At 40.0% G+C, this 24363-nt stretch overlaps 1 pseudogene; it reads left to right on the top strand.

Annotated features, from left to right (window-relative positions):
• Positions 1 to 12234: 12234 nt before the first annotated feature.
• The window catches only part of LOC129505248 (U6 snRNA-associated Sm-like protein LSm3), a 50104-nt pseudogene continuing 37975 nt past the window's right edge, over positions 12235 to 24363 (top strand).

The following is a 24363-nucleotide window of genomic DNA, read 5'->3' as shown; positions in this document are numbered from 1 at the left end:
TAATAAAGCAATTAAGGTTTATTAATATTGCATCAGTCTTGACTGTTCTCTGTCTACCAGGCTTGCATCCTTGTTTTGAAAAGTAAACAGGATTTATAGTCTTTAAAAATTAACGCACTTGGCTGCCGGTTTGATAAATGATACTATAAATTATACTCAGTGAGTTTGCCATTCTAAAACCTTCAGAGGGAATATAGTTGAGGGAAAGTGAATGATCCTAGGGGTCAGGAGCCTCTGTTCTGTCTCCTTACTGACATTGCCCATGACCTGGAAGAGTCATTTTTTGGTCTTTGAAAATGTCAATGTCCTTGCTTGGGTAAAAGTATGAAGTTAATGGGAATTTCAATTTCCTTTCATTCAGTTTTCAGAGGGCAGGGGAGCTGGAAGGAGGCTGAGGGAATAAAGCAGGTGTCTGCCCAAGGCTGGAAGTCCTCACTCAGTATTATCCCATTGCCATCTTCCTTCACTACTCACCCCACCTTCCTCCTGGCTCCTTGCTGGGTGGCCAGGACTCTGAGCACCTTCTCACACTTGTAGGCACCCATCCTCATTTACAGATGTTTCCTCCCCACCACAACAGTGTGGCACTGTTTCTGTGTTAGGTGGTTTGGTGTTAAAAACACGGGCTTTTGGAGTTAGACAGACCTGGGTCTCCTCTGCTTTACCTCCCACCATCTTGGTTTGGGTCAAGTTCCCCAAGACCCAGAGGTCGGAGCTCCCCTTCATGATACCAGGTTAATAATGACTACCATGCAGGGTTGCTGTCAGTATTAGAAAAGGCTATGCAGTATAGCCTTTGGCACAACTCAGCTGTAATTCCCTCCTCTCCTTTCCCCTGTGTGCCTTTATTCCACGTTAGACTTTGGTGTCCTGTACTTTACATCCTCGATGTCACACACTTCATATACACAGCCTCATTGAAGTCACTTGATGTGACTGTAACCTCATGCTAGAGTATATGACTACTCATAGTCCATGTTTTCGAGGATAATTTTCGAAAAGGTAAAATCATGACTTTTTTGTGAAATCAACACACAGTGAATATTTTATGTAAATCATTAATATAAATCATTAATTAAGGGGAACTGCTAAAAGGTAAATAAAAACTAGTTCAAATTCAGATTTGGTGTATAGAGACTTACATTCTCAACCAGACAGAACTGATTTGTGTTGCCCTAAGTAAGACTAATACATGTGTCTATAGGCACCTTATTAATTTTCTATAGACTCACTTCTATCTCTACCAAATTGTAAAACAGCCTCAGCAGAGACCATCCAAAGCATACACTCCTATGGAATCTGATAACTCTTGAACTTCCACGGAATGCCCAACATGCCATTGAAAAGACACTTGAGATTCCCACAGGCCCATTTTGAAGTCTTTCACAATTTCCTTGGTCTTCAGCATTCCCATTTGATGGACAAGTAAACTAAAGATTGAACTGTTGGATAATGTGCCCGAGGTCTTTGCATAGTATGTCTGGGTGAGGCTTCAAGTTGGCCTGGCTCCTCACCAGTGGTGACTTTGTGCACGGGCCACACGAAGCCTGCTTTGTTCTCCATATTGGCCTCTCATCTAACTCTGGCAGGGGATGTGGACAAAAAAATAGAAGGAATTCTCAAAGAGGGTCTGGCAGAGGGGCCAAGCTCTGTGCTCAGCTTCCCAAGGAGCCATGTGTCTCATGTCCATGGGTCCCTGGAGTAGGGGACTCAGGGCCCTCTCCTACCTCACCCTTCAGTCTCTCTAGCATGAAGTTACAGAGCAAGCGAGCATAGGAATCCCCATTCCCGCATGCAGGGGCTCATGACAAAATGTCCCCAAGATTTGCACAGGTTCTCTGGTAACCCATTTCATGGGGCCTCTGGAGAATGATAAGGGTCCAAAATGATAATGGTCCTAAGCCATTATATTTTTGGAGTATTAGAATCTGTCTTCCAAAAAAAAAAAAAAAAATCTGTCCTCCCCTTTCTCCCCCTGTACTTTCTGTGGGTAATAGAGCCTCCTCCTCCCAGGCTCCCAGCATTAGACTGAGCCTGCAGCATCACAGCTCACACTATCCTGGGAGTGAAATCTGGGGAAGCTGTGATGAGGGCAAACATAGGGTGAGGCCCAGAAGGGGAGGGAACAAATATATCTCAATCTGGTGTGTTCCCAAGTGGGTTACCCAGTCTCATGGATATTGCCAGAGATGCCAAGACTACTGCCTTTCCAAACAACCCATTATGGGGGATGGGGACAGGAAAGGGGAGAATTTATCTGTTGGCTTCCATCTGCTATTGGCCTCAGTTATTTGTACCCAGTCCATTAGAAGTCACCAAAAAGCTGGATCATAAAGCCACAGCAGTGATAACTGCTGCTCTGGCCACAGTGGGGTGGGGCCAGGGGCACACCCAGCCAAGAGCAACCCCTGGGTGAGGACCTCAGTGAGAAGGGAGAGCTGCGGTGTAGAAGGTTGGAACATGGGAAAGGTCCTGACAGGATGTGCTTACCACCCCAGGAGGGCCGGGGACTGGAGACATAGCAGGCTAGTAGGAGGTGGGTGTGGTGGTCTTCCACTGGCCATGGGCCTCAGCAACCCCACAATAATCTGAGAGATACATCTGGAGTTCACAGAATTCCCATTGGAATGGGGTTTGTACCAAACCATCTTTCTAGCATCTGGAGGGGTAGCTCTAACATGGAGCAGAAAACTGGATCTGAGGGAGTCCAGGGAGGCCCACACCCCATGGCTGGCATTCCAGGCACCAAAAGTTCCTAGTGGTGTCTTTGCTGGCACTCCTGCCACAGGGTAGTTCTGGACAGAGAACCTGTGTCCATTCCATTCACCTCAGAATATCAAGGCATTTGCATTTGATGTTTGTAAATTCTCCGACTTTGTGATGGGTGGAATTTCAGGCAGGGTAAGAGAGATACCAGTTGGCAATTAGGCCTTCCAACTTACTTACCTTGACCTCAAGGGCTTATCTGTGATGGGGAAAGTCAAATGACAGAGAGGCCCTTGGCAGCCTTCCCCCCAAGGAAGCTGTGGGCTGATTGTGCCTCCTTCTTCTCCGTCACTTTCCCCTCTGACTGGAAACAGTTGCTTCTTCCAGCCATCCCTGCTCTAAGAGGTCCTGTCATCAGTGACTCGGGACCCTTTGGGTGGGAGTTGGCTTGGTGCTCTGCAATGTGTCCTCCCTGCCTCTTCTGGTTAGAGACCGAGAATTGTTTCCTTCCTCATTTTCCTTTTCCCAGTAGGTCCTGGAAATCCACACTAGTTCTTACAGCATACGACTCAGCACCTGCCTTGTACTTTCTTCTTCTGGGAATCTGGGTGGGAATGGGAGTCAACGTGAGCCTCTTAACAGCAGGTCAGCCATCCGACATTTGTCAAGTACTGATTTTATAGCAAACATTGGGGCAGGGGCTGAGGAATCTGACAGCAAAACAAGGTCCTTGTCCTTTCAGGGCTGGAGAAGAAATTCTTCATGCAAATGAAAAGGTGAACCAATCTCAATGGAATATATCTACACACAGTGTACCTGAGCACTCAGAGGAGAGAGTGGCCAATCCTACCCTAGGCAGTGGGGTGGGGGTGGGGGTGGAGCTTCTGAACTGAACATGGAAACATGAGTAGGTGTTTTGCAAGAAGAGGGAAAAGAAGGGGCACCCAGGTGGCTCAGTGGTTAAGCATCTGCCTTTGGCTCAGGTCATGGTCCTGGAGTCATGGAAAAAAGTTCTGCATCAGGCTCCTCACAGAGAGCCTGCTTCTCCCTCTGCCTATGTCTTTGCCTTTCTCTCTGTGTTTCTGATGAATAAATAAAATATTAAAAAAAAAAAAAAGAAGAAGAGGAAAAGGAAGAGCAGTAGGCTGGGGAGGATCTTCCTGACAGAAGGCACAGCATGTGATATCAATGGCAGGTCTGGATGCCCCGCTAGGGTGATTGCAACTCCTTCATGGATAACTTTTTACCTCTCAGCCTTCTGCCAAAGAGAGAGATGTCTTGCTCTGAGATGTGTGGTCACCCTCACATCAGATCTAAAATTTTCTATTAATTTCTATTGCCTCTCAAAAACTGCATATTTAATATGTTTATATTTTACTGTCATATTCTTCAAACTAATTTGAAGTTCTTCCTTTCTAGGGCACAGCACTGACTCCTGTCTGTCTCCAGTTTCTGGAGCATAATGTGGCCTCAATGGGGACTTTGAAGTGCTTCCTGGTCGCAGCGCATTTTCAAGACCTTCAGTGTGGAGACCCTTCACCAGCTGAAGCATGGCTGCCAGGGTCTGCCCTACCCCTCAAAAAAGACTCTCAGTTCTTAGGAGTTTCAACATGTCTTAGGGCTTGACTAAACACTAATCTCAATTTCTGAATTTTAGAAGCTCCACTGAGGCTGTCTGCAACATGTGCTCTGGTACAATGCAACTCCCCCCAAAACTGGACAGAAGGTCTGTTATGCAAGCCCCCTGAGCCTTTGAGGTAACAATGTAAGGATTTCCACAGCTCCTCCAGTCTAAATCCACTTCACAACACGTTGACAGTCATGAGGATGCCTGGCTGGTGACCAGGACAACGATCATCCAGGATGTGATCCAAGGCTCCCACACAAGCTCCTCATAGCATGACCAGATGTTGGTTTTCCCATATGTCGCCACTGTTCTCACCCTATACTACCCTTATAGTGTGCAGCATTACAGACAAATGTATATTTTATAAGGGAAATTAACTCTATATATGCCGAGCCCTCTCCAACCCCCACATTGATAGAGCTCCTCCAAGGCCCTGTCTTATAAGGCACACTCTGTTACACATACCTTACCTTACAAACTCCTGGCTCCTACCTTCACGCCTACACACCTCCATCCTCTAAGCACTGAGGAAACAAAGACCTCTCCATTTACCAGCACCCAGAATTATAAAGAATGATAGCAAGACACTTGTTCTGGCCACACAGGCTTCTCCCATTGCCCAGGACTCACAGACCAGGCTAACTATACTCAGGCAGCCCAGTGTCTGCACTCACTCAAAGCCCTGCTCCATGGACCTCCCTTGACCACTGAGGGCTTGCTTGATTTCTCCTCTTTTGATCCCATCTTCTATTCTACTTGTGCCTGAAGTGTGTTTCTGATTCTTATTGGGATCTGTGTTCTTCTCAGGCTGTACACTCACCTTGAGCCAAGTCACCTACATCTCTGGTGGCAACCAGTCCTATGGATTAGGACTCCTTATGACTTTTCACCCTCCACAGTACATAGGCAAGTGCTGAGCATACAGTGTTCATTCAATAGATATTTACTGAATGGTTTAATGTTCTGTAGAAATTAAGTATTCCCCAAATAAAATCCTACGATGTACTGGGAGACTGTTCTCCGTGGGTCTCTTATGCTTTGCAAGTCTTATGAGGAGAGGCACTGCCAGCTTTTGTTCTAGATTCCCTTTTCAAGGATATCTGTATAATGAATGGCCTTGGAAAAGATAGATAGCGACACCCCCCCATCCCCCGGAGTGAAGGGCAGGTTTGTTTGCTGCCCAGTGTAATAAAGATTATGTCTCCCTCCAGGGTAAAAGCTGGGTAAGCTCACTTGCAGCCCATTATGAAAGACTGGGGGATTTTATTATTATTTTTTTAATTTTTATTTACTTATGATAGTCACAGAGAGAGAGAGAGAGAGACGCAGAGACACAGGCAGAGGGAGAAGCAGGCTCCATGCACCGGGAGCCCGACGTGGGACCCGATCCCGGGTCTCCAGGATCGCGCCCTGGGCCAAAGCCAGGCGCCAAACCGCTGCACCACCCAGGGATCCCCAAGACTGGGGGATTTTAACCTCCAGATTTCTCAGCTGTGATGCACACCTGCTGAGTCCTCAGACCTGTCCTTGTGGAACATGAGAGACAAGTGGAAACCACAGGAACATGAAGCTCAGGCTGCTTGCTGTGTCTGGGGTAATAAGCTCCTTTGTCTCTCACGCAGGCATCTCGTGTCATCTGGAAGTACCCATGACACTGGGGCAGGCTCACAGCTCACTTGCTAGCATGCAAGTAGGATAAAACTTCAGACTCTTTGCCGTGCTCAACATAATATTGAAATGAATGTTAAAAAGCACATTCATTTAGTTGCAGGGTTCTGTATTGTTTGGACTCGATTCACTGTAGGGAGAACTAAGTCAATGGGACATCCAGGCGTAAATTCTCCAGGCACTGCACCTTGGAGTTCGTTTCTCACACTGCTTTCAGTATCATGGGGACGTGATTCTGACCTGCAGAACAGAACCCAGGGAAGAGATCAAATCATTTTGCTTTGAAATGTGCTCTCATGCACAGGAATGGGCTGGAGAACATATTGAGACTACTTTGATCTAGCTATACAGTCTGGGGAATTTATGTGGCTGTAGATTTGCCAGAGGGCAGAGTACAGGGTGGATGAGCTATTTTGTAAAGAAAGGGGCTGTGCTGTGCTTGAAGCACAATAGGATATGTGGCCAGGATATGGCCACACCAATCCGGTAGCATTGGTGAACATGGAAGGGACTAGAGAAGTTAATGCAGGAGCAGTATAGACGATCCCATCAAATATTTGAAGATCGGTCAAAAGTGAAAAGTACCAGATTTGGCTCCGGAGTGTGGAACTTGGTCCAAAGAATGTAAGCACCAGAGAAATCCCTTTCAATTCAGTCAGAGGGATAGTCTCAAGCTGAAATGGGTTACCTCAAAGGACGGTGATTTCCTTACGATGGGAAGGGGCAGAATGACTTAATGAGCCAGGTGGTTTACTGGATAAATTCTAAGATTTCCTAGGAGTTTAAGAGAGCTTAATGTAAAATGATTGTTTTCGTTGACTTAATTTAATACCTATGATATTTCTGTCCATATAATTGATATGTTTTAGCCACTGCTTTGATAAACAGAAGAGGCTCTTACTCTTTGAGTTTGTGTAATCCATTGACAGATGGTTTTGTTGACAATAACTATTATTTGTCTCTGACACTATTTCTACAAGTTATAACCATGCCACCACGGTTTTTGCTACAGCAACAAAACAGAAGACTCTTAATGCTCCATTCATTCCCCAATGACACAAGAATAATCCTTAATCATAAACAATATTATTGATCATTTTCTAAATGCCAGGCACTGTGCTAAGTACTCTCCAGGCTGTGTCCCATTTAATGAGCCCCATTATGTGGTTGACTCAAAGTCACACAACTAAAGTACCAGAGGGGAATTTGGGTCCTGGGCCTTTTGAGTTCCAAGCCAGTGCTCATACCAACTACACATTTTTTTTAAAAAAAGATTTATTTATTTATTTATTTATTTATTTATTTATTTATTTAGAGGCAGAGACACAGACAGAGGGAGAAGCAGGCTCCCTGCAGGAAGCCCGACGTGGGACTTGACCCCGGGTCTCCAGGATCACACCCTGGGCTGCAGGCAGTGCTAAACCACTGCACCACTGGGGCTGCCCCCAACTACACATTTAAAAAGCAAAATCAGATGTGGAGAACAAAAACCTTGCAAGTTGTTAAAAAGGCATGGTATGTGATAGTTCAAGAGGAAAAGATTCACATGCTTTTCCCTGAATATCAAAATACTCAAGTGCTACTCGTTCATTTCTGTAAATTGTGATGTTAATGCTGAATTTTTGCAGGTTATTTTAAAAGATGAAGTATTTCACAACATGGACACTATGGGAACATTTTTTTTTAAGAAAATTTTGTTTTCTGCTGACGCTCTTTTGAACTTGGCTGCTCAGTGGGGAACAAGTAAGCTTGGAAAAACTGAAGATTTCTAAATACAGTTAAAAACTTGTGTACTTTATGCCTGGGGAGAATCTTTTTCATAGTACTTAAAGGTTTCTAGTCATATAACAGAATTATGCGATAGTTATGTAATATTTTAGGACTCTTCAAAAGCTGGACGTGTTGCAGTTCTTTTTCCAGACCAGGGACTCCAGGGTCAACGCTGATGGATTTGGGGGACAATACCATTATCCTTTCAGGCTCAGGAATGTGATTGCTAAGTCTCACATGATTGCTCTTGTGACAAGTAGCTGAAAAAGGTCTATTAAGAGTGGATCTTTAAAAAATAGCAATGCTACTTTTCCAATGTGAAAAAAGCCATTAAATAAAGTTGGCTTTAAAAGGGGCATAGCCTTCCATGAACTCAACAATATTTTCAAAACCATTGAAAACTATTAGGCCCAGATGGTTTATACTTGGAGTTGGCAAACTGAAGCCAGATAGTAAATAACTCTGGCTTTGCCTTCGGGCATACAGCCTTTGTTGCAACCATTTAACCCTGTCATTGTAGTATGAAAGCAGTTATTAGACAATACATAAACAAAGGAGTATGGTTGTGTTCTGAAAAAAACTTTATTTATGGACAATGAAATTGAATTTCATATGTTTTCCAGTGTCACCAAATATCATTCTTTCCTTTGATTTTTTTTTCAAGTCTTTAAATGTGAAACTGATCCTTAGCACCCAGGCCATACAGAAACAGGCAGAAACTGATCCTTAGCACCCAGGCCAAACAGAAACAGGCTGGGTGTGACCTGTGGGCTGTGGTTTGCTGATCCTGGCTTCACCTGCTTCAGTCTGGCTATAGCATGTAGAATGAGAATGGCTCTTCAGAGCCAACAAGTGTGGTTGGTCTTGACACATTTCCACCTCTTCTTTCTGTATCTCATCTCCATTCATGTACCTCCCAAAGATTGCTTGCTTCCAGTCAGTAGAATTTAATACATGCAGCATGCTTCAACTGCTTTAATGATTATAACTGCCAATAAACCCTTGTTGGTACTGTTACAAGTACCATTACCTTTTCTTTAATTCTGTTAGTTGTCTTCATAGGAAGTGATTCAGGTATTGCTACTGAGTTTTCCTCAAGCCAGACTTAGTGCAACCTGCAAGGTTTTGATACCAAAAATAAAATGTCCTATTTTTCTATCTGGTCACACCTGCTGTTCACATTGTCACAAAGCCTAGCCAGATAAATGCTCCATTGCCTCTTCTTGGAAGACCAAATTGCCTAACCTCCCTTGCAATTAAGTAGAGACTATGTGACTGGTTTTGGCCAATGGAATATAGACAAATGTGATGTATGCCATATGCATGCCTGACTCCTAAGGCATCCAGAGCTATCTTTCATATCCTCTCCTTCCCTCTTCCAGCCATCCAGCTGAAAGCAAGGATGGCAGAGATACTGGCACATCAAAATACAAAGAGTCACAAGATAGAGAGGAAGCCATCCAGAATTGCTACCTGACCCACACTGGATATTGATTGGGTAAGAAACAAACTTTTACTGTTTTGAGCTATTGATTGTAGGGTTGTTTGTTAGGGCACCTATCATTAATTATCTAATAGATAATTATCTAATAGATAATCTAATTATCTTGACCAGTATAATTTTGCAATATTATCCAAAGAGTTTATTCAACTTCTCTTCATCTTTCAAGGAGTTTATTGAGCATCTTTTGTACTGAAATAATTACACATTTGTGGCTTATAATTATGTCAGTAAGGAAACTGTTAGAAAAATTCACGAAACCCAGCAATCATGCTCCTAGGAATTTATCTCAGAAAAAAACATTTATATTCAGACGAACACCTGTATAGGGTTGTCATAAGTAGCTTTATTTGTAATAGCTCCAAATTAGAAACAACTGAAATGGTCCTCAAAACATGAATGGCTAAAAAAAATGGTATTTTCATATTGTGGAGTGCTACACAGGTATAAAAAGAACAAACTATTGAATTAAATACCTAAATGTGAGATCTGAAATCACAGAACTCCTAAAAGGAAACATAGTTATCTCTTAGAAATTGGCCTTACCAGCATATTTATGGATATGTCTCTTCAGGCAAGAAAAATAAAAGCACAAATAAACTGTTGGGACTACACCAAAATAAAAAGTTCTGGGACAGAGAAGAAAACCATCAAGAAAATTAAGAGGCAACCTACTGAATGGGGGAGGATATTTGCAAATGATATATCCAATAAGGGGTTAATATCCCAAATATATAAAGAACAGCTTATACAATGTAACACCCCCCCAAAAAAAATACCTCCAAATAATCTAACTTAAAAAAGAACAGAGGATCTGAATAGACATTTTTCCAAAGACTTCCAGATGGCCAACAGACATGAGAAGTTGTTTGACATCACTCATCATCAAGGAAATGCAAATCAAAACCACAATGAGAGCTCACCTCACACTTGCCACAATGGCTAGAATTAAAAAGACAAGAAATAACAGGTGCTGGTGAGGATGTGGAGAAAAGGAAACCTTCATGAACTGTTGGTGGGAATGTAAATTGGTGCAATTACTGTGAAAAATAGTATAGAGATTCCTCAAAAAATTAAAAAATTAAAAATAGAAATATCATAAAATCCAATAATTCCACTACTATGTATTTATCCAAAGAAAATAAAAACACTAATTTCAAAAAGATATATGCACTGCTTATGTTCATTGAAGCATTATTTATAATAGCTAAGATATGGAAGCAACCCAAGTGTCCATCGATAGATGACTGGATAAAGAAGATGTGAAATGTATATATGGCTATTACTTGGCCATAAACGAGAGTGAGATCTTGCCATTTGCAAAAACACGGATGGACCTAGAGGATATTATACTAAGTGAAATAAGCCAGAAAAAGACAAATACTATGTGAAATCTAAGGAAAAAAAAAAAAGAACATATGAGCAAACAAATGGAACAGAAACAGACTCAAATACAGAAGCAAACAAGTGGTTGCCAGAGGGGAGCAGTGAGAGAATGGGTGAAATAATGTAAAGGGGATTCAGAGGTACAAACTTCCAGTTGCAAATAATTAAGTCATGGAGATGAGGAGTACAACATAGGAAATACAGTCAATAATACTGTGATAACATTGTATGATGATAGGTGATAAATATACTTAGCTTACCATGTGAGCATTGCATGATGTTTTTAATAAAACCCACGCTTTCTGATACATGCCATGACTTGGCTAGATCTCAAAGGCATTATCAAGAGTGAAAAAACAGTCCATTTCAGAAGGTCACATACTATGTTATTCTATTTATAAAAACATTTCTGTAATGACAAAATTACAGAGATGGAAAACAGATCAGTAGTGGTTGATGGAGGATAAAGATGGTGAGGGCTGGAGTGACAGGGTGTGTGACTTTCTGAGTAGCAAGTGGGAGCCTTTTGGAGTGATAGGATACTTCTGTAGCTTGATCATGGTGGTGATTAGATGAATCCATACATGTGATAAAATCCATAGATCTATACACATACATTATACTGATGTTAATTCCCTATAAAATTATGTAAGATGAAGCCACTGAAAGAAACCAGGTGACCTTGCCATACTCTTATTGTAACTTTCTGTAATAATCTATAATTATTACAAAACTGCCACTGATGAAGTCCTCACTCTATGTTGGGGTCCCTGTGTTATCTCAGTCCTCACCACATTATGAGGTGGGTATTTTTTATCCTTTTTTTCCAGATGTAGAGTAAGGAATTAAAAGTGAAGTAACACAGTGAAGCCCACACAACTAGACAGTAATGGAACCAGGAGGTGACTTAGTTTACCTGCATCCACAAACCTGTTCCTCACACCTACCTGTATTCTAGCTACTGTGTATTTTCTCAAGAACAATGCCCTATCACTTTAGTGCCACTTGGTAAATGGCCATTATTTTGATAAGAAAGCAAAAGCAAGATACCTGAATTTGAAATATTTTTATGGCAGGTAGCAGAGCTAGATGACACTTAAATCTATAAAGATGAGTGGCTAAATAGTGTCAGATCCAGGATGTCTCCATGGTTATATGTTCCAAAATGAAAACGGGAGCACAGCTGCTTATCCAGATCTAACAATGTTTGTTAAATAATTATGGCCCAACTTTCCTTATTGGAAAACTCTGAATTTCCTATCCTGGCATGGAAATTATTTTATTTTTGCTTTACTTTTCTGGTTATGTTTTATATCCAGGAAAGCATATACATCCATTTCCCCCATGACTTTAAACAGAAAGATTCTGGGACTTCAAAACAATTCCCCCTGGTTGGTTTTTGTTTTGTTTCGTTTTGTTTTTTTTGTTTTTGTTTTTCTTTTTAAATTCAGTGGAGTGCACTTGAAAATATAAAATAGGCTATGGGAATCGCATGTTTGTGGATATCTGAGGCATGTCTTCCTCTGGCCCACTGTATTATCTAGACTGGACTTGGGGTTTGTGACTGCACGTGAACATGGCATTAGCCACTCATGCTGGGCTCGAGCACTGCCATTTAGAGACCCTTGTAGGTTGTGGAGACAGTGAAATGGACTTGTGGCCAAGAGCCCCACAGAGCGAGTGATGCCAATTTTTACTGCATGGAGTGGCTATGCTGCCTGTGACAACAATGAAGTTACTTATAAGGCACAGAGTGAAAATTTGTGGTAACCAAGAAGTGTTGGGGTTTAATTTTAGGAGAGAGTCAATGAGAGAAATATCTCAATAATAAAATCCAAACTCCTAACCTAGGGCCTGTCAGGCCCTCAAAATCTTCCCAATATTTCTCCAAACTCATCACCTGCCAGCCTTGCCTTGCTTCCTTGGCTTTCAGCACGCTGACCTCGCAATTTTTCAAGCACGTCATACTCAGTACCGCCACAGGATCTTTGCACTTTCTGTTCTCTCTGGAGCACTCTTCCATGGGATCATCACATAGCAATTTCCCTGGCTTTAATGAGGTCCTTCCTCAAGTTTCTTCTTCCTAGAGAAGCTGTTCCTCAAATACAATAAATATATTTAAAGTGGCCTCCTTTCTATTATCTCTGTCCCCTGGTTCTTAGTTTATTATTTTATTTGTAATTTTTTTTAGCACTTACCACTACTTGAAATTATGCTCTGCAGTATTTGTAACTTGTTTATTATCTTTCTCAATAAAATATAAGGCAGAGAATTGTTTTCATTCCCTGCTGTATCCTCAGTACCTAGAAAATTGTCTGGCATATTATAAGTTCTATTTTTTACTTGAATGAAAAAAATAAATAAGTAAGTGTTGTGCCCAGAACTTGTCTCTGGATCCCAGCCAAGGGACTACATTTATCTTTACCTACCAGCCCCAGGCTCATTGTTGTCCAGATTTGATTATTGTCTTTACAAGAAGCCTGTGTAAACCTCAGAACTAGACATGGTTTGTTTTCAAGGTCTCCTTTTTTGTTAGTGTCCTGTATATTTTCTGACCCATCCCTATGGGTTTTTGGCTTCTTGTTTCCTTCTGGTCTTTTCTGCCTATTCTGTTTCTCCAGGTTCTAGGCCCCTTGCTGCTAATTCTGACCCTGCAAGCCTGGCTGATGATTGGTGCCTGGACCCCAGGCTGGTAGTGAACTTAAGGGCCAGAAGAGGCCCCTTCTTTATCCTGTATATCTGCTGACACTCCAGTGGGTTCTCTCTACCTGCTCTTGCTTATTAGTCATCCTGAACCCTTAGCTTTCATTCAAATATTTAGTTCAGCTTTTCCTTCACGTATACCTCCCCAAACACCCAAGAATACTGTACCCTCCCATCCTGACACAGCTAACTTTCTGGAGAAAAATGCTCAGGGAAGTCTTATTGAAATTTAATTTGGGCTCTAAGCCTGAAAACTTAGTGTCAGAGCAGTAGAAATTCTACACACCAAAATATACCTTTATCACCTATTGTATTTTTAAAAAATTTTAAAAAACATTTTATTTATTCATTCATGAAAGACACAGACAGAGAGGCAGAGACATAGGCAGAGGGAGAAGCAGATTTTCCACAGGGAACCCAATACAGGACTCGATCCCAGGACCCCAGGATCACACTCTGAGCCAAAGACAGACGCTCAACCACTGAGTCACCCAGGGGCCTCATCACCTATCATATTCTATCAAATTTCCTTTTGCTGCTTGGAAGTGACTTAAGAATTAAGAATCTGTTGCTCTAGGCCTATAGATAGACTTAGCGGATGTAGGCTGTCAAATTTCATTGTTAAAAGTACCTGGGTGGGAGTGGGGGTGGGGAAATACCCGGAGGGATTCTTAGATGACAATATCCAGATCTGAACACCAGCCCCACTCTTTGGAGCTCTTTGGAGCTCACCAGCCTTTTATTTACATTTTAAAGTTATGTAATATGGAGTCCCGCATTGGGTTCCCTGTAGGAAGCCTACTTCTCCCTCTGTCTATGTCTCCCTCTCTCTCTCTGTCTTTCATGAATAAATAAAATCTTTAAAAAAATAAAGAAAAGAAAACCTTCCAATATTCTGAGGCTTCCTTCTCAAGACTCACCTGTGAATATAAGTACCATGACACACTGAAAAACTGTGGTATTATCTGTACCTCAGACAACCCGAGAGAATTATAATGGTGGGATAGAAATAAAATTAGAATGCTTAGAGGTTTCAGTCATTAAGCATCTGTTCAGGTCCTAATCCCTGGGTCCTGGGATCAAACCCTGTGTGGGGTTCCCTGCTCAGTGGAAATCTTTTTAAAAATTATGAAATAGGGATGCCTGGGTAGCTCAGTGGCTCAGGGCATGATCCTGGGTTCTGGGGATAGAGTCCTGCCTCGGGCTCCCTGCATGGAGCCTGCTTCTCTCTCTGACTATATCTTTGCCTCTCTCTGTGTCTCTTATGAATAAATAAATAAAATCTTTTAAAAATTATGAAATAAAATAAAAATACAACAATGGCAATATGAACTACCCTCTCTCTTTTTTTTAAGATTTTATTTATTTATTTGAGAGAGAGAGGGTGTGAGAGAGAGACCTTGAGTGGGGTGAGGGTCAGAAGAAGAGGGAGGAGCAGACTCCCTGCTGAGCAGGAGCCTGATGCCGGACTTGATCCCAGGACCCTGTGATCACAACCTGAGCCAAAGGCAGACACTTAACCAACTGAGTCATCCAGGCTTCCATAAACTACCCTATTTTCATGATATAAGAAAAGAGTGCAAAGTGTGCCAGACACATATTTCTATACCTCTTCATAGCTCCTTCCAGGACTTGCCCGGCTTCATTGACCAACTCCTTTTGATAAAACACTTCAGATCTTGATAATAAAGGTAAAACACAATGTGATCATTTTTCCTGTTGGAACTTTCTGCCTGTGGTCCTCTTGGAAAGTATAAAAGTTGAAGCTGTCACAATGAAATAAAGAAAAAGAAAAATGACTATGTGAAATTATTGTGGAAGAGGCAGTTTGGGAAGTGCCTGAATGTCAGCTTATTTGACTGGAGCTTGGCTTTTAAATTTTAAAGTGGTGACAGCTTAACATGCTTCCATCGTTAATCAAGCAATTAAAAGTTATGTAATATTGTCTGCTTAGGAAACTTAAATCATAAATTGCTGTGAATTTTTAGAATTTTGAGTCTCAGTCCTTATTTCTTTTTTTTTTTTTCTTTTTTTTAATTTATTTATGATAGTCACACACACACATAGAGAGAGAGAGGCAGAGACACAGGCAGAGGGAGAAGCAGGCTCCATGCACCGGGAGCCTGACGTGGGATTCGATCCCGGGTCTCCAGGATCGCGCCCTGGGCCAAAGGCAGGCGCTAAACCGCTGCGCCACCCAGGGATCCCCTCAGTCCTTATTTCTATGTTTAGACAGGATTAGATTGATGATATCTCAGCAAATAAGTATCTGCTTGTTAAAAAAAAATTCTCTACTATTCTTGTTACTTTTCTTTACATTTACTAGAGGGTTATATCTAGTTATATATAACTAGAGGTTATATATCTTGGTATCAATGGAAAAGTCATGGGAAAATCACAAATCTCTTTGTAATTTATATTTTTAAAAATGAATTTCATTTCATGTTGCAATACATTCATTTATTTATGTATTTAGCTAACTAGTTAGTTATCTTAATCTAGTGAATATGGAGAAATGAGTAGTTGAAAGATATAAGAAGTAGAAGTCTGTATGTCTTAAGTTAGGTATTTAGGAGGCATAATAGATGAATCTAAATACAAGATACAAGTTTTTACTAAGCAGTATTGAATGGCCAAAGGAACAGAATGTGAAGAAAGAAAAAAAGTGCAACTTCTCCTTTCAATAAAATGGGGTAGTTGTGTTTTTCCCTGTTTTCCCTCTAAAAACTATTAACTCCCCTGGACATTAGATATCAAATAAGCATGCTCAAGATTCTAAAATGTGGTGAGCAGACAGCGGATCAGGTAGGGTCCTCAGGATTGAGGAACCGCATGGGGGTGAGTCCCTGTGTTTGCTTTGTGCATTTTATATCCCTGATTGAGAAAGAAAATGGAACCTGATATTGCCAACAGGCAAACAGAAAAAGCCCCAAGAAAATTCCTCTCTTTCTAGCCAAAGAGGATGGAAGGAGTATGGGAGCAAGACAGAAAGTTTTGAGAAGATAACAAGACCACCAAGCCAACTCCCCTAACTCCCAACAAAGACTGAGGGTGGAGTGTAAACCTCCACCATGTGAAAGGCACATACCCCCTCCTCCATGAGCATGATGTCAGAGAAGGAGCCAGATGACAAAAAGCCCTCCCACTGTGGTCTCAGTAAGTGCTCCTCTCCAGGGAGCCTAATCTTCCACCCCCATCGTGGTAATGAGGCCAAGAAGACCATCGTTTACCCCTGAACCCCCCATACAGTGTCAGTGGGGCTGTCCTCCTCCTTTCAGCAAGGGGAAATTAGTAGGATGCCATGTGGGGAGCCTGAACTTCTCAGTGCAGCATGAACTTCGATCTTCTCCCACCACCATAATGGAGGCCCAGGGGGGAACCTGGAATTTTACCTGTACTGGGCTTTAATGAGGTAGAGTGATGTCATAGGAGTCCTGATAGAACACAAAATCTAAATGAGAACCATAACCTTATACCATAATATCCAAAATGACGGTATTTCAATTAAAAAAAATCACTTGGTACATCAAAAACCAGGATGATGTCAAACTGAATGAGACAAGACAATCAACAAATGCCAACACAGAGATGACACAGAATGGCTAAACAAAGTTCTCCAAACAAAAAGGAAATTATAAAAAAAAGGACTCTTGAAATATTAGGAAGGAAGAGAAGACAAAGATATAAAAATATGAATAAATACAAGTAGCCTCTGCTCCTTGTGAGTTTTCTTAATTATGTTTGATAGCTGAAGCAAAACTACAACCCAAATATGGTTCCCAATGTTTGTAGATGGGGGAGGGTAAAGGGCCATAAAAGGAGGTAAGTTTTCTATTCTTTACACAAATGGGTAAAACACCTATAACACTAGACTTTAATAAGTTATATGCATTTAACACATACCTAGAGTAACCTCTAAAAAATCTATACAAAGAGCTACACTTAAAAACACTGTAGATAAATCTAAATGGAATTCTAAAAATCCAATCTAAAAAATCAAATAATCCCAAAGAAGGTAGGTAAAAGAAAACTGGCAAACAAAAATCAAAGAGAACAAGCAAAACAAAAAATAAAATGGAAGACTTAAGCTTTAATATATCAATAATTCATAACAGTAAATGATCTGAATGTACCAATTAAAAGATTGGCACAATGAATAAAAATAAAACCCACTTACATGCTGTCTACAAGAACCACACTTCAAATATAATGACATATGTATGTTTGGATTAAAAGGATGAAAAAAGGGCAGCCTGGGTGGCTCAGTGGTTTAGCACTACCTTCAGTCCAGGGCGTGATCCTGGAGACCCGGGATCGAGTCCCATGTTGGGTTCCCAGCATGGAGTCTGCTTCTCCCTCTGCCTGTGTCTCTGCCTCTCTCTCTCTTCTCTGTGTGTGTGTGTCTTTCATGAATAAATAAATAAAATCTTTAAAAAAATATTTAAAAGAATGAAAAAAGATATACTGTGCAAAAACTTAAAGAAAGCAGGAGTGGTCATATTAATATCAGATAAAATAGATTTCTGAGCAATACCTGCAACAAGAGGGGATATGACATGATAAAGTGACCAATCCACCAGAAAGATACGGTGATTGCAATTTGCACAATGAAAAAAAGAGCTGTAAATTATATGAAGGAAAATCGTATAGGGATGCCTGGGTGGCTCATTGGTTGAGTGTCTGCCTTTGGCTTAGGGTGTGATCCTGGAATCCCAGGATCAAGTCACACATCAGGCTTCCTGCATGGAGCCTGCCTCTCCCTTTGCTTGTGTCTCTGTTCTTCTCTTTCTCTCTCTCTGTCTCTCATGAATAAATAAAATCTTTAAAAAAAGAAAATCTTAAAGAACTAAAAAGGGAAATAGACAATCTGCAGTTACAGTTGGAGATCTTAATACCCCTCTCTCAATAACTGATAAAACAACCAGACAGAAAATCATCAAAAATATGGAAGAACTTAGCGATACCACAAATAAACAAGATCTAATAAATGTTTATACAATACTCCACCTAACAACAGTGGAACACACATGCTTTTCAAGAGTGCAGGGACCAGACACCAAAATTGTCCATATCTTGGGATATAAGGCAAACCTTGACAAATTTAAAAGAATTAAAATCATATGGAGTATGTTCTCTGTCAACATACTACATTGAAATCAAACTAGAAATTAAATAAATAAATAAAATCCTTTAAAAAACTAGAAATTAATAATGGAAACATAACAGAGACATCTCTAAACACTTGGAAACCAAAGTATACCTCTAAAGATCCATGAGTCAAAGACAGTGTACCAAGAGAAAACAAAGAAACAAACATGCACACACACATTGAACTAAATAAGATGAAAGAACATTCAAAACTTGTGGGATGCAGCTAAAGAATTATAAAATAATGTTTAAAAATATTTTATTTAGTTGAGAGTGAACAAGAGTGTGAGAAAGCAGGAGTTAGGGGAGAGAGGCAGAAGGAAATGAAGAAGCAGACTCCTTGCTGAGCAGGGAGCCAGATGCAGGACTTGATGACTTAAGCTGAAGGCAGACACTTAAAACTGAGCCACCTAGGTGCCTCTTAAGGAAAATTTGTAACATGAAATGATTACATTAGAAAAGAGGGAAAGCCTCAAATCAATGATATAAGCTCTCACCCCCAAGAAACTAGAAGAAATTTATCCAAAACTGAAGGAAGGAAATAATTAACATAAGAGAAAAAAATTAAGAAATTGAAGAGAAAAACAATAAAGAAAAAAGTTGGTTCTTGGAAAAGTTTGATAAAATTGATAAAGTTCCAACAAAACTGACCAAAGAGAGACAAGAAGCAAAACATAAATCTCAGTGGGATTGGAATGAAACAGGATGTATCACTATAAACCCCACAAAAATGAAGGCAAATAAGGAAAATATAGTACAAGCAATCCTCCACCCATAAATTTGGCAACTTAGATAAAATGGCACCAATTCCCTGAAAAGTATCATCTATAACTCACCTTACGTGAGATAGAGATTATTCCTGTAACTATTAAGGAAATTGAATTTATAATTAAAAATCTTGGGATGCTTGGATGCCTCAGCAGGTGAGCGTCTACCTTCAACTAGGGGCATGATCCTGGGATCTAAGATCAAGTCCCACATCGAGGTCCTTGCAGGGATCCTCTGCCTGTGTCTTTGCCTCTCTCTCTTCCTCTGTGTCTCTCATGAATAAATAAAATAAAATAAAATAAAAAACTTTCGAAAAAAAATTCTTCATTACCATATAGTTTCACTGGAGAGTTCTTCCAAATATTTAAGGAGTTTATACCAATCTTACATAATCTTTTGCAGAAAACAGAAGAGGAAAAAACATTTACCCTCATTCTCTGATTATAAAAACAACAGAGGGACACAGTATAAAACCAGAAACAAAAACCAAAAGCTATGAAGCTGTATCATTCATGGATACAGTTACCAAAATTGTTAATAAATTATTAGCAAACAAAATTAAGCAGTATATAAAAGGAATTATACATCTTGACCTAGTGGAGTTTATTACATGGATGCAAGATTAGTTCAATTTTGAAAACTCAGTGTTACTCACCTTATTATCAGGCTAAGGAAGAAAGATCACATAACTTTATCAATTGAAGCAGAAAAACCATTTGACAAAATTCAACAATAATTGATTACAACTCTCAGAAAAATAAGGATAGAGGGGAACATCCTCAACTTGATAAAGAACATTTATTTTTAAAAAAATTTAGAGGTAACATCATACTTAATGGTGAAAGATTAAATGCTTTTCATCTGTGACAGGAAACAAGACAAGCAAGGATGTTTGCTCTCACCATTGTTATTCAACATTGTAATGGAAGTTTGAGCAAGCATCATAAGATAAGAAAAAAAGTAACAAAAGTCCTATAGATCAGAAAGGAAGAAATAAAGCTGTAGCTATTCACAGATGAGATGATAGTCTATGTAGAACAAACACCTCAAGGAATCTATAACAAGATTGGAAATAATAAGTTAATTCAGCAGAGTCACAGGTCAACATACAAATATTCACTATGTTTCTGTATACTAGTATACTATATATAGTTTATTTCTATATACTACCAATAAACGCATGGAAACTGAAATGAATTATGTGATACCATTTATAATTGCTCAAAAGAAATGAAAAGTTTGCATGTATGTTAACAAAACATATATAGGACTTGTATGCTGAAAGCTACAAAATGCTAGTGAGAGAAATCAAAGATCTAAGTAAATTATTTATATTGCATTTCCTATAAAAATATCAGCAAGGATTTTTTTTTTTTTGGTAGAAATCCCTTCTTTTGTTGAGATAGATAAGATTACTCCAAAATACATATAGAAAAGCAAAGGAACTAGAATAGTTAAAAGAACTTTGAAAAAAAAAGGAAATGAGAAGAATTATACTATCTGATTTCAAGACTTGCAGTAATCAGGACTGTATGGTATTGGTGGAGACAGATCCATGCAGCAGAACAGAGAACCCAGAAGTAGCCACCCACAAATACAATCAACTGGTGCTGTTCTTGTTGTTGTTTTTTACAATGGTGCAAAAGCAGTTCAACGGAAGAATAGTCTTCTCAAGAAATTGAGTCAGAGAGGCTGAGTGATTCAGTTAAGTGTCTGCCTTAGGCTGGGTTCATGATCCCAGGGTTCTGGGATTGAGCCTCGTGTCAGGCTCCTTGCTCAGCAAAGAGCCTGCTTTCTCCCTCTCCTGCTCACTTGAGCTCTCTCTCTCTCTCTCCTTCAAATAAAATCTAAAAACAAAAATGAATTGTGTGGGAGAAATAATACATGCATATCCAAAAAGAAATCCATAACTAAAAAACTTTTTTAATTAAAAAAACTAACCCCAACCTAAACCTCACATGTTGTACAAGGATTAACCTCAAATTGATCACTGATTCTAGCTGCCACATCCATGAGCATGCTGGGGGCACTAAAGGACGAGCCTTTTCTCATACAACTAATTGACCCCTTGGACTTACCTCCTTCTCTCTCTCTTTTTAAAAGATTTTATTTATTTATTAATGAGAGACATACAGAGAGATAGAGACACAGGCAGAGGGATAGGCAGGCTCCATGCAGGGAGCCCAACATGGGACTCGATCCCGCGTCTCTGGGATTACACCCTGGGCTGAAGGCGGCGCTAAACCGCTGAGCCTCCCGGGCTGCCCTACCTCCTCTCCTTTCAAATCCTGATTGACCTCTTTCAACAAGCTGTACTTAGCCAGAAGGAACATAATAAGGTTATATATACAGTAATACCTTATTAGCTGAGTCCTGATACTCAAAAGCTGCTATAACTATGGATGATAGGTGATCTGATTCACCAAAAGAACGAAGGATTTATAACTGATGCCCCAATAAGAAAGGGAACTTTGTTCATGTCATACTCCCTGCTAAAGACTATCTCCTGCCAAAGAGCAGCCAAGGGTATGACCCAGGGCAGCATGGGGAAAGCCAGACCCTGTCCCTATTCTTGAGGGACAGGTGGCTTATATATTTCATAGAACATTGAAGGAGGACATATTTTGAAATTCTAGCCCTTCCTAATTTGGACAGTATTTTCAGATATAAAAATTTAGTTGGAAGCCTAAACTCTGAGAATTATAAATTGAAAGACAAAAAATTACCTAAACGTAGTAACAGAAATAGATCCTGATTAGAACTAACATCTACTGAGAGCTCTGGTAGAATGGATACAAGTATTATTGCTATGTTACAGGTAAAACCAAACGACACACCCTAGGTCAGAGGGCAAGTAAATGGAGAAGTAGGATTTGAACTTAGGGCCACTCCTGCTCCTCACCACTGTTGGGTACTGACAGAAGCAACCTTTCCTCATGCAGAACTATATGATAAGTGAATGGGGAGAGACCTAGAAACACTAGGAACTGTATTTCATACATCAACACTTAGATTTTGTATTTCATACATCAACATCAATTTTTAAAAAAAGAAAAAAGAAAATGAAGAGGAAATCAATATAGAGTTGCCAGTATTTATTGTGCCAAGAAAAAATATTGTTAAAGACAAGGATATTTTAACATCAAAATGTGTTAGAAGGATATAACTTAATAAAAGAAAGTCCTTTAAATTGGATAGATTAGTTTTAGGAAAATCTTACTGCAGCAATTTTTAATTTTTTTCTCTCTTTTTTTAACTTAACTACAAATCAGTAAAAATGTTGTCACAGCTCAGCACAGGTCTACAGACTGTCATTTGAAAAACAGTAGTTTAAAGATGATGGAGAAATTCATGTGAAAGGTATAGAGAATCTGATCAAGACAAGACAAAAAATTTAGCCGTTTCATCTGGTTAAGAGTTGGCACAGTTCTGTTTGGAGCCATAGAAGTTAATATCTCTCCAGCCCTGTAGAACCTTTTTACATGAGCCCTTGAAGCATCTTATGTGTGGCCATTGGAAATACTCTGGGAAAAGAAAATCAGGAAATATTTCGTCTTATTCCTATTCACAGATTTAATCCTGAACTGGATGCTTTAACTTTTTTGAACCAAATTCATCTTGGTCTTTATTTTCACAGTCTCTAATTTATGCTAACTTTGGTTTCAAGTTGTTCTTTAGAATTCAATGGCCAAGTCTTGCCTTCTAGGACTTTGGCTCCCCTTCCATCATAATTCAGATTTCCCTACAGGCTCAAATGTTGTAGATTGCTTTGGGTAAACCATCCCCCTCAGCTCTACCATTCTAGGAATCCTTATCATAGGACCATACCCTTGGCAGGCAGCTTGACCAGCTGTTTTACCTCTGTTTCATAGGAAAGAAATAGTAACGAAACTTATCTTTATCTTATATAAAAGGGTTGGCACAAAACCTACATTAAGCTAATCAGATTGTCCACCAGGAATTCAGAATTTGAATATCTACCCTAGTAGCACAGGGCAGAAAAATCATTACAGCTGAATCATTCTAATCATAGCACCTTGAAGAGATTGTATTTTATTTATGAAAAGTCGGTTCTCAGAGTTGCCCTGCTTCCTGTTTTTCTTGATTTAGTCTTTTTCTTCTGTTTTCTGCTGTTGTAGAGTCTTCCAGTTTTGCCATCTGCTTCTTCACTGACGCTTCTGCTTTCTTAAGTGGAATCTTACCATCAGATGATAACAGTCAAATACTCTAGCAGATACACTTTATTATTCATAATATTCATAATGAAAATTGCTAAGGTTTATTGAGGACTTACCAGACCAGCGTTGTGTGAAGTGTTCTGTATGTTTCCTAATCTCCACAATGACCTCAGGAAATGACGATATCCTAACATCCTTGACACTTTCCTGGTGAGCACATCAAGGTTTAGAGACAGAAATTGTCTTATCTGAAATTACGATACTACTGGGTAAAGGAGATGGGTTTGAATTGCAGGTCAGTCTGACCTCTGACACTGCCTCTAGTCGTGACATGTGTGCTTCGTTCTGATTCTGTGGTACAAGCAAGATCTTCTCAATAAAATGTATAAATCTTGGAATTAGGGCAGCCCGGTGGCTCAGAGGTTTAGCGCCGCCTTTGGCCCAGGGCCTGATCCTGGAGACCCAGGATCGAGTCCCACATCAGGCTCCCTGCATGGAGCCTGCTTCTCCCTCTGCCTGTGTCTCTGCTTCTCTCTCTCTCTGTTTTTTTTTTTTTTTCATGAATAAATACATAAAATATTAAAAAAAATAAATCTTGGAATTAATAACAACCTTTTCTGATAGCATTCTGATTATTTGAGCTCTCAGTTTAAGACCCATACTGAAAAAATAAAGTGTGGAGAATTTCTTTCAGCATTGCCTTATTATTAAAGCCATTTTCCCTCTTTTTGATAGATATGACATATATTGCACAAAGAACACATCTAGGCATCTAGAGCAGGCTGTGATACTCCATGATAGGCCAGAGGAGAGTGTAGGAGGGAAAAGGTACATGGCAGGGTCCTGATTATACTCAAGCAACAAATGTTAACTTAGTACTTATTCTTTATGTTGTACACTACTAGGCA

The sequence above is a fragment of the Nyctereutes procyonoides genome, unplaced genomic scaffold (assembly GCF_905146905.1).
Source record: "Nyctereutes procyonoides isolate TBG_1078 unplaced genomic scaffold, NYPRO_anot_genome, whole genome shotgun sequence".
NCBI classification, from domain to species: domain Eukaryota; kingdom Metazoa; phylum Chordata; class Mammalia; order Carnivora; family Canidae; genus Nyctereutes; species Nyctereutes procyonoides.
Note: the sequence above shows the minus strand (reverse complement) of the source record. Positions and strands in the feature narration are given on the sequence as shown.